We start from the raw sequence: 10,782 nt of genomic DNA on the forward strand, positions 1-10,782 counted from the left end.
TCTAATTCAGGGATTTTATTTCGAGAACGAGCAGCTTTTACTTACAGCATGTGTTATACAGTTAAACAGTTGTACACAATTTACATTAGATTACCTCAATTTACATAAGATTGCCTCAGAAATTCCTTGAATTTATAATCTGCATTGGACCCACGATTGAAAACAAGATGACTCAAGGTATCAAAACAGCCTCATTATATACGGAGAAATTACTCATATCAAGGGGGAAAGCCAATACTATTCAAAGTGAAAACAAATCAACGTTCTTCCTTTTTAGGCACTTGGCTGCATGTATCAACGCCCTTTCACGTGCTAAGAATAAACATACGCGTGGCGTTTGCAGAGGTGTTCCCTGGAGGTGTGTGTGTGCATGTGTATAAAGCACGTGGGTGCTCCGTCCTGCAAGTTCCTGTGCCTCAGCTTAGCCATGGGGAGGACAGCTGTGTACCTGTCCGCGCTATGCGTGTGCTTGACTGCGCCAGCGCTCACCGTTACCGAGCAGGTGGCGTTGCGTATTGAGGACGCAGATGTCATCCTGGGCGCCGTGTTCCCCATTCACCTGAAGGTCACGGGCACCAGCGGCGACGACAGCATGGGAGACCTGCCCTCCCAGCGGCGTTGCACCGGGTAAAGGAGCATCACATTTGACGGGCATACAAACACTGCTTATGTTTATTTTTTTGTACATTATTCTATGATCCTGATTGACATTCAGCAGAGCAACTCAAGAGCTGCTTTGAATAAGATTATTTGATGCGTTGGCAGCGATGCACAAGGACAACTGCTATGAAAAAGGGCCATTGCCCGAAACGTTGCCAATTGTGTGGTTTTTTTTGGTTGGTGTATGTATGTTGAACTTCTTTCGCACTCTACGTAGCTATTCGGAGGTGCGAGGAAGGACAAACTACACACAAAGCAGTTCGTGTTGACGAATGTTTTTTGTTACTTTATGTGTTGGCATTTAAATGGGATGTCAGCTGTTTATTGATACAATTTATTTATTGATTAGTATTAAAAAATATAGAATTAAGCTATGCACAAATATGTTGGCAAACAAATGTTAATATTTTCACATGAGGCATTGCATATTTTCATATTAGCCTCTGAATATTCTTTGCTACATTATGCATCAAATGAAAACCTACGAATATGACTATAGGACTTTCAGGATTGATTCATAAACAGCCGTACATTGCTGTGTAATGGGCTGTCATAAATGCAAATAAACATTTAAGCAAAGCATATCAGTGTCCAAGTTGAAACATTGCCCAATGTGTTTCATTGTTCAGAAAAAACATTGCCAAATTAAAATTCCGGTCCTCGAATTGTAAATGCTGTGGGTTCACTCTCCAACACACCGGTGTGCTGGACTAGTAACGAATCGGCATGTTTTGCTTACGTGACAAACCTTACTAATTGGCTGTGTCGGGTGGTAGCGGGTTTAACGCCACATTTATATTTACGTGATATAACCCAAAACAACTTACGAAGTGCAATTTAATGCAACCTTGCAATGTTTTAAAAATGTATTTTTTTTATAAAGTAACATACACGTGGAATGTACTTTGGAATTTGTGTTGTGTGCATTGTGGCATTATGAACGTGACTTTCGGCCGTAAATATGGCATGCATAGTATTTACCCCATCGCTGTGTTCATTTCACACTCATCATCATCACCATCGTTTAACATGCAACCCCGTTGTGCGTGGCCGCATAAGCCTGTACATGCGGTACCTCACATGGATGTACACCATGCTGTACGCTATCGACGAGATCAACGAGAGGCAAGATCTTCTGCCCGACATCAGGCTCGGTTATGACATCTATGACTCCTGCACGAACGTCATGAAGTCCCTCGAGGCGGGCGTGGCGTTGATGAAAGCAACGGAGGACCTCACGAGACCACCTCTCGTAGGGGTCATCGGAGATGGAAACTCGAAGTAGACCGTTGTCTTAGCCCAGATGCTCGGCTTACACAACGTGCCACTGGTGGGTATAACTAGCCCTGTCGTGTTTGGGGGTATGGGGAGGGGTGGTTGGGTACAATATTCCAGATGTTGTAATGACCGCTCGCACACACTGATGATATTACAAACAGCCTGCAATAGCTCGAGGGGTCCGGACAAATGCAAAAAAATGTGTACAATTAAGCCTATGGGTGTCACAATATGTCCTCATATGCGCAGGAGCTAAGAGCGGAATGCATGATAGACAAGAACACATCAACATCATCATTAAACTCTTTTTGGTGTTTAACAGTTCTGTTTGTGGTTTATTACACGTTGACTGTGTCGTACCCCCTGAGTGTTCGTATGCCGCCCTCCAAGGGGTGAGTAAAGCACAGAGCATTTTGGGGGTTTCTTACCACGTGCAAAAGACTCAAATCTGGTCCTGGGCCCCTCTGTTCACCAACCCGCGCTGACCGGTACGGTGAAGTAATGTCAAACAATCCCCATTAACCGAAAGACCTTCATTCGGCAGTATATTAACACAGAGCTGTAAATGATGGTCATTATAATTTCATATAGAAAAAAACTATAAATATGCATGTGAATCTCTTCTTTGTTGTGCAGATAAGCTATGCTGCCTCGGCACCTGCTCTCGGCAATAAAGCGGAGTTCCCCACCTTCATGCGCACCATCCCCGGTGACAGCTCGCAGTCAAAGGCACTGGCGGAGCTGGTCGGGCACTTTCGCTGGACCTGGATCGGCACACTGGGCTCGGACGACGAGTATGGCCGCCAGGGCCTTTCCCACTTCGAAAACGAAGTAGCATCGATGTACAAAGTGTGCTTTAGCTTCAGGCTGTGGATCCCAAAGAATGCTCAATACGACGACATCACGAAAATCGTCGACACCATTGCCGACTCGAATGCGATGAGCATCGTCGTATTCGCCATCGACACCGACTTTGAGCCAGTCCTCAAGGAAGTGGTCAGACGCAATATAGTGGACAGGATCTGGGTGGCCAGCGAGGGGTGGATCACATCTCCCTATTTAAATAGACCCGAGTACGCACCCACGCTGGAAGGGACCATAGGATTTGATGTGGCCCAAGGCAACGTCCAGGACATCATGGACTACCTGCGGAACCCCATGCGGGTAGCGGAAAATCCGTTCGGGGACGAGTATTTGAAAGAGGCTTTCGGCTGCACGCTCCCCACCGCAGGGCCAAATCATTCTGACACCTCAACTGATACAAATAATGCCACCTCTGCAGGCAATTTCCCTTCTGCTGCCACAAGCAATGAGACCGCTCCAAATAACTCCAAATATCCAGTGGACATTACAGCTGCAAGCAGCAAAGCTACTGTAGCAAGCTATACATCATCTCCAGACAACATTTCTTCTGCAAGCAACAGGACTGCTGCAAGCAATGCGCCCACTCCAAGCAACTCCATCCCTACAGATAACGCGACTGCTGCAGGCCAGGGGGAGATTACTGCAGAAAACACCCCCTCTGCCGAAAACCTGACATCTTCTGGCAACTTCACTTATGCGAGAGATATAAGATCCACTGACAACTTAATCCCTACAAACAACAAGGACAGGCCCACGACTCGCCCCCATCTGTGTGACGTGAACAGGCCAATGAATAGAATGGAAAATTATTTCCTAAACGAGGCGGGGATGGGCATCCCGTTCGCCGTCTACTTAGCCGTCTACACGGTAGCACACGCACTCCACGACCTCCTCGACTGCGACACGAAGAGGGGAGCTGATGAGAAAAGCAGTTGCGCCAGTGTGTCAGACATCCAGCCGTGGCAGGTGATTGTGGACATCGACACAGCAATCCTCAGTACCTCCATCATAAAATGCCTATACCTTTTAGGTTGCATGAACGCGGTTCAGAGGGTGGGCTGCAGTTGGGCCCCAGTCAAGAGAAGTGCTTTCAACTGGATTCATCATCATCATGATCACACATGCTGAATTCATTAATCGGAAAATTATCTCAATGACCATGTCATAAAATGCCACCCCTAGACTTTGGCAGCACATTGCTCCTGTTTGAGGGTGGGATGAAGTTCATCCCACCCGATGAACCTACCACCTCGAATTTGAAGTTTCCAGTTGCAGGTGATAACTCATGTAGGTGGCTGCTGGGAGTGTGTTCATCATGAGCGCTTTCTCCACCAGACTGGTGCATGCTTCAGAGGAGAACTGGTCTGGTGGGAGCCTTGTACTGGCACATTGTTGCGTGTTGCTTTCGCATCCAGCTCCTCAATTAATCCACCTCGAGACACGTGCTGCCAGTAACCCTGGACAGTATACAGTATACTTAAGGATTATGTTCAGTTTTTAGTATAACCAATATCAGTTACACATGTGTCACAGTGGTGCAGAATTCTCAGTCTATTAAAAATCGCCCTGTTTGGCTATATTTGTTTTGTTCCACCTACACAGATGTTAATGAAGATGCACGATTTAAACTTCCAACAAAATAATTACAGTGTAAAGTTCTTCAAGAATGGCGACCCGTTGCCACACTACGTCCTCAAGAACTGGCAGAGGCAGAAAGACGGGACCTTGGTTATCAAGAATGTGGGCACTTACGAGTACAGCAAGGAAGGGACCAATGCAAGCGCTCTCCATTTCACCTCCGAGCCCATGTGGAAGAACTCCAGCTCAACGGTAGGTCCAGAGCTCTTGGCAACAAAATCATAAGTGCCGGCTTGTGGCTCAAGTTAAGAGGAGGCAACAAATGTGTATATACGTGACGTTCACCCTTTTAAATGCTCTCCAGCTAAGGTTGAAAGCCTTCATGAATTTGTTCTATCCGTCTGCTAACTCTTGTGACAATGGTCCAAAATTTGTTGTTATTAGGAACTGACCCTATTGACACTGACCAATTGGATGAAAGGGTTTCCCAAAACTTGGCAATAAAAAAATTATCACCAAGTAGAGAAGCCTTTTCGGTCATTGTTATAATGTCACATACCATCTGCGTTATGGTCTGGATGTCAATAGTGATTGTCCGGCGTAAAGGGCGCCAGACAACAAGTGCTACCTTGGGTGATTTTATGTATTTTTGGAATGCGATGGCAATCTGAATGTCCTGACGAGGCCACAGAGTTAAGGTCCACACAGTCTCGCAACACATTCCAGAAGTAATGCATTCGCGACACATTTTCTTTGCATTCCTTTTTTAGCAATGATATAATTTGCAATTGGAGAAGGCCAAAGTGAAGTTAATTGCCTCCCTCCATCTTAAGCCACGTATGATGATGGTAACAACAGCACTCTGGTTAAGACAAAAGGGATGCATTTTAGGAGGTAGAACAGCACACTCCCAAATTGTAAGCTTCCAAGTTAAAATCCTGGCCAGACTTACGTCTCAGCTCATCATCGTATCCTCCAAGATGCACATTACGAACACCACTGTTATAGAAAGACAATGGTCGCTGCTTCTATGGACAAACTGTATACCTCTGTAGGAATGTGGAATTTCAACGACGATCTCAAGAGTGCACATTGTAATGCTAAGTGGGGCTCATCCGTAGCAGACAGATGCAACGTGGCTTTGAAAGTAAGGTTATCTGTAGAAAATTGAAAAATAACGGGCGCATGCACACAAGCATTCTAGCTTGTCCATACACACACCTTTGAACGCAACACACATTCTGTGTGACTTTCAAACACATCAATACACGAGTTACACGGCTTTTGCCGTGACAGAATGAGTTTTGGTAAATGGCAGGGAATGTTTCAACCCATATTTTCCACAATCTCAGCTTCTGGCCTGAAAAAGGGCAAGAGTCTGTCGGTCTGGGGCGATGTTTGCTATGCATCATCCTAATGAAGTAATTTGTTGGTCATTTTCGAATATGGCAAATGCACAAGTTGTATGGAATTTTTCCCACCTGGGAAGAAACAAAAGTCCCCGTAGTAAAATCTAGATTTTCGAGGGTAAAATACTCAGACGCCGCTCATTGAGTCAATAACCCACTCCCTGCACTGCCTCCTACAAACCCATCATAGCTGGACAGGTGGGCACCTCAAACTGGCCTCATCTCTGCAGAGGTCACCAAGTCCAGCTACCAAAGTAGCAGCTACCAAAGTAGCAGGTCTCTGTGCATTGTCCCCAAAACTAGGCCATCAATACAGGTAGATGCCCATCTCTGTTGCAGAGTTTTAGTTCGGAGGGCATCCATCAATCCTGCCAGAGCATTGTCAATCATGGACGATTCTGATTCATGTGCTGGCCATAAAGATAGTCGCTATGACAACCAACTGTATCGGACAAACCAGAATTTTGCCTAACAAGAGAGATGTTTTGATTACGAAGAGAACGTAGTACTTTGTCAGACTTAAACACGCAGATGAACAATTTTGCATGCATATCTCCACACAGGTAAAATTATCACGAGATCTCATTGCTGTGGTTGAAACGCATCACTTGTTGAATAAAATGCTGACGTGCCTAAACTTTCTTTATCATAAGTAATCAAATTACCAGCATCCCTTTGCATATTTTTAAGTTATTGCAGGAAGTGTATTCAATGCATCTTCCCTCAACTAACGATCTAAGCATTTGCGTATGATGTTTCTACCCAACTCCAGGTACCTGCATCCATGTGTTCAGTTCCTTGTATAAAAGACCCAGAGAAAGGAATTGGGACCTGGCTGGAGTGCGCAATGTTGTTACAAGTGCGTCAGCTGCTCAGATGGAAGCTACAGCGATAAAGACGGTACCATGCATAAAACATTCCTGTTTTGTGATATGACTATCCTTTGGTATATCGTGTGATATAAAGTTCCACACAAATCGTATCGTCCCTTTTGCAATAGATTTTTAAATACTCTATATCCTGGCAATGTTTATGAAATACAACATCCACTAATCAAAGTTCTGAATACAGTAAATACATATTAAACATGTTTGTTATCCTGCTTACAACTATTATAGTGTATTGTTTAAATCGTTTGGTTATTTATTTCTTCTAGCGTAACTGGCAGCATAAGTGATTGTCGCAAGACTTACTTTAAGTGAGTTGCAGTTTAGGAACTATACATTCATCTTCATCTGCATTGGAAGAAAAGCATTACATATGACAATATAAATGCACAACCCAAGACAAAGTTACGGCAACCCTGATAACAAAAGCCACAAAAATCACATTTTGAATGGTAATTGACCCACATATCCCCAACTAGATCTGTTAAGTAGGGTAACTTATCAAAATATCTAAAGTCACATCTCAACAAAAAAATATAATAGAAGCCTGTTGACAAATGAAAAACATTTAAACCTATTACCAACACACTGACATACCCAACGCAAAATATTAATTAATGGCAGAAAAGGGAGATACATTTAATGCTAAATGTTCCTTAAATATACAAAATTTACTTTCATGAATATAATATTGTACTATAGCCGATCACTGCTTGGGGAAGTTGCTCTTATTTTAGACTTCATTTCCTAACGTAAGTGCTTTGAATATTTTAATTAGAGACTTTTAAAGTAAATATATTTGTCATTTCTGTCTCCATTAAAGCCCCACTCTTTTTCAAACTATTATAGTGGGTCACTTCTCAAGCACTATTTTAGGAGGCAACAACGTTTATTCTACACTATATATCTTACACACTGTTCACACACGGGATAACTATGGACGGGTCTGACCCACGTCGCCGGAGACGAAGACCTCGGGTTCCACTCCACCTGTAGACAGCCCCGATTCAGCCTCGGGGCTTCCCCTTAGTGTGGCCTGGCTCTGCCCTCGGCTACGCCCCCTTCTGGAACCTTCCAGGAGGTTCTTGGCCGCCGTCCACGTGCCACCTGCCCGGCTCCTCCCTTAACCACGCCCCGTCCTGGAACCCTCCAGAAGGTCCTGGGCCATGCTCCCCGTGTCCCCTCGGTCACTTTTGCCCTATCTCCCTAACCCTGGCCCATCACGTGCTTCACCAGCCGGTGCCGTGTCCCCACGTGCCCCCCTCCGCCAGCAACCAGCACCACGCACCCTAGTGACCCACTGCGTGGTGTTACATGCAGTGCTGGCTGCTACACCCACATTCCCTCATTCTATGCCGTAGTGATCTGTTTTATGTCACTACACTATTTTTCAGCAGGGTTCTGCATTGGGATATTTAACCAATATCACTGGGTCTCGTGTTTACAGCATATGTGTATACATATGTAATATTGATAAATATTTTACATTCTGTGATTGTGAAATAGTGACGGAGATAATGCAATTCAACTAAAGGTTTTTTGGGTTAGCTCGCGTAAATATATAAATGTATCGTTAAAACCCGCCACCACCCGCCACAGCGAAAGCCTACGTGTTAAACTGAAAATTAATCCTGCAGAGATATTTCAGAGTTCAGCCCTTTCGAATGGTCATAAACACCTTCCTCAATGCCGGTCCCAGTGGCAGTTGTGTCTTACCGTTTAAATTTTAGTTCATACAAGAATGGCCCTCTTACATTCCATAATCTGGAGTTGAGTCCGGGTCCATGTGTGAGCTCCAAGGGCTTGGCCCCTCCAGCTTCGAATTCTCTGCAGCTGCGGTCAGGAAGCGATCTTAATAAACGTTTGTTTAAAAAAAAAAAACGATTAACAGGCTTGGCGTAATGTATGTCACTCGAAGGTAAAATATTTTTTCGTGTATTTTCCTGCAGTTTTTTTTTTACACCAACACAATGCAAACGCAATGTATTGTATTTACCTTCTTCGTCACGTATAATGGAAATAATAAAATAATAAAAATAAACCAATTAAATAATTCTCACGACGTTTCAGCCACAACGCAAGCAGCCGTCCTCAGGTGGAGAGCAGGTCTGTCGAGTAGACAGAGTCTGTCTACTCGACAGACCTGCGTTGTGGCCGAAACGTCGTGAGAATTATTTTATTGTTTTATTCTTATTATTGTATAATTTCCATTCTACGTGACTTTACCGAAAGAACCAAGAAGATGAATCCCTGCAGTCACGAAAGCTTTCAATCGAAAAATGTATTTACCTTGTCACGTTTCATCCACCCTTGTTCTCAGATGCCATCAACTGCACAGACTGTGCCCCCAACGAGATGTCCTCAGAAAACCACACCTCCTGCGTGCCCAAGCCGTTGGAATACTTGCGTTGGGGATCGGGCGAGGGCATCACACTCGTGGTCCTGGCCATGCTGGGCTTCTGCTTCACCCTGGCGGTGACTGTGATCTTCGTCAGATATCACGACACCCCCATCGTGAAGGCATCAAACCGTACCTTGTACTTCACACTGCTCTTCTCGCTTGGCTGCATGTTCTTGGGCACGCTGACTTTCTTCGGGGAGCCTGCGCCATGGCAGTGCTTTGTGCAACAGCCATGTTTTGGCATCAGCTTCTCCCTGTGTCTCTCCTGTACCCTGGTGAAGGCGGTGGAGATGGTGGTCGCCTTTAAGCCCAGTGAAGTTTTCACTAATAAGCTGAAAATCATCATGAAGTTTGAGGTTGTCATCGTGGCTCTGCTCACCAGTATCGAGGTGGTTATATGCGTGCTATGGCTGGCGATCTTGCAGCCACAGGTCACGATGCAGCCCAGTCTGAAATCCATCAACGTCGAATGTCAAAAGTCCTCCTTATTCCTGATCCCGATTCTCAGCTATATCTACCTGCTGGGTCTCGTCTGCGTGGTCTTGGCGTTTCTGGTGCGAAAGGTTCCGAAGAATTTTAACGAGGGCAAGTTAGTGCTGCTGGGAATGCTGACTTTCTTCATTGTGTGGATCTCATTCATTCCAGCCTACTACGTCACACCTGGAAAGTACATGGTGGCCGTGGAGGTCATATCCATCATACTGTCTGGATACGGGATTATTGGATTTTTGTTTTTCCGCAAATGTTACATCATTTTGTGGAAGCCACAAAATAACACTCGATGGCGTGTAAATAATGATCAGCTGTGCCAAAGAGAGAGAGACAACTAAAGGGAACAAGAAAAAAAACCGAGGTTTACGCTGTGGAATGTTTTAGCATAATAAGTAGTGCATGTGGTATTGTAATGCATGCAATAATATGAACGGCAGACCGAATCGGCAGTGTTAGCTCCATGACATTGCTGCTAACGTTTGAGTAATTAATTGCACACTGCCAACTATGACACGTGGATGAGTAACATGGACATTGACAAAGAATACATGTTAAACACAATCTAAAAGTGAGTAAAGAGGCATGCTCAGAATTACACTGACAATGAGAGGAGCACTTGTACCAGCGAACGCACACAAATTATTGACATCACATTGGCTTTCATCTTCTTGGTTCTTTCGGTAAAGTCACGTAGAATGGAAATAATAAAATAATAAAAATAAAACATAATAAAATTATTCTCACGACGTTTTGGCCACAACGCAAGCAGCCGTCCTCAGGTGGAGAGCAGGTCTGAGGACGGCTGCTTGCATTGTGGCCGAAACGTCGTGAGAATTATTTTATTATGTTTTATATTTATTATTTTATTATTTCCCTTCTACGTGACTTTACCGAAAGAACCAATAAGATGAATCCCTGCAGTCACGAAAGAAGCTTTAAATCGAAAATCACATTGGCTGTGAATAAAAGAAGGCTTGAGCAGGACTACCAGAAGGGCCGATGACTGATGAACACGACTGGTAACAAAATGGAATCCAGAGAGCTCCAGAAGTCCACCACCATTATGGAGATGCAGCAATGAGATCAGGTCATGACGTGGATTGAGATGGTCCATGAGACCAGGATGGGGAAGGCCTTCCTTTAGATTCTATACAGATGTACATTGACTGATGATGAAGCTGTAGTGAAACATCGCATATCATATTGTAATGAG

The 10,782-nt window shown here is 44.4% G+C and overlaps 1 pseudogene; it reads left to right on the forward strand.

The window, feature by feature from the left end:
- Positions 1–522: 522 nt before the first annotated feature.
- On the forward strand, positions 523–10,208 carry LOC133348395 (extracellular calcium-sensing receptor-like; annotated as a pseudogene).
- The last annotated feature ends 574 nt before the right edge of the window (positions 10,209–10,782 follow it).

The sequence above is a fragment of the Lethenteron reissneri genome, chromosome 27 (assembly GCF_015708825.2).
Source record: "Lethenteron reissneri isolate LAM-NWPU_2019-01 chromosome 27, ASM1570882v1, whole genome shotgun sequence".
NCBI lineage: Eukaryota > Metazoa > Chordata > Hyperoartia > Petromyzontiformes > Petromyzontidae > Lethenteron > Lethenteron reissneri.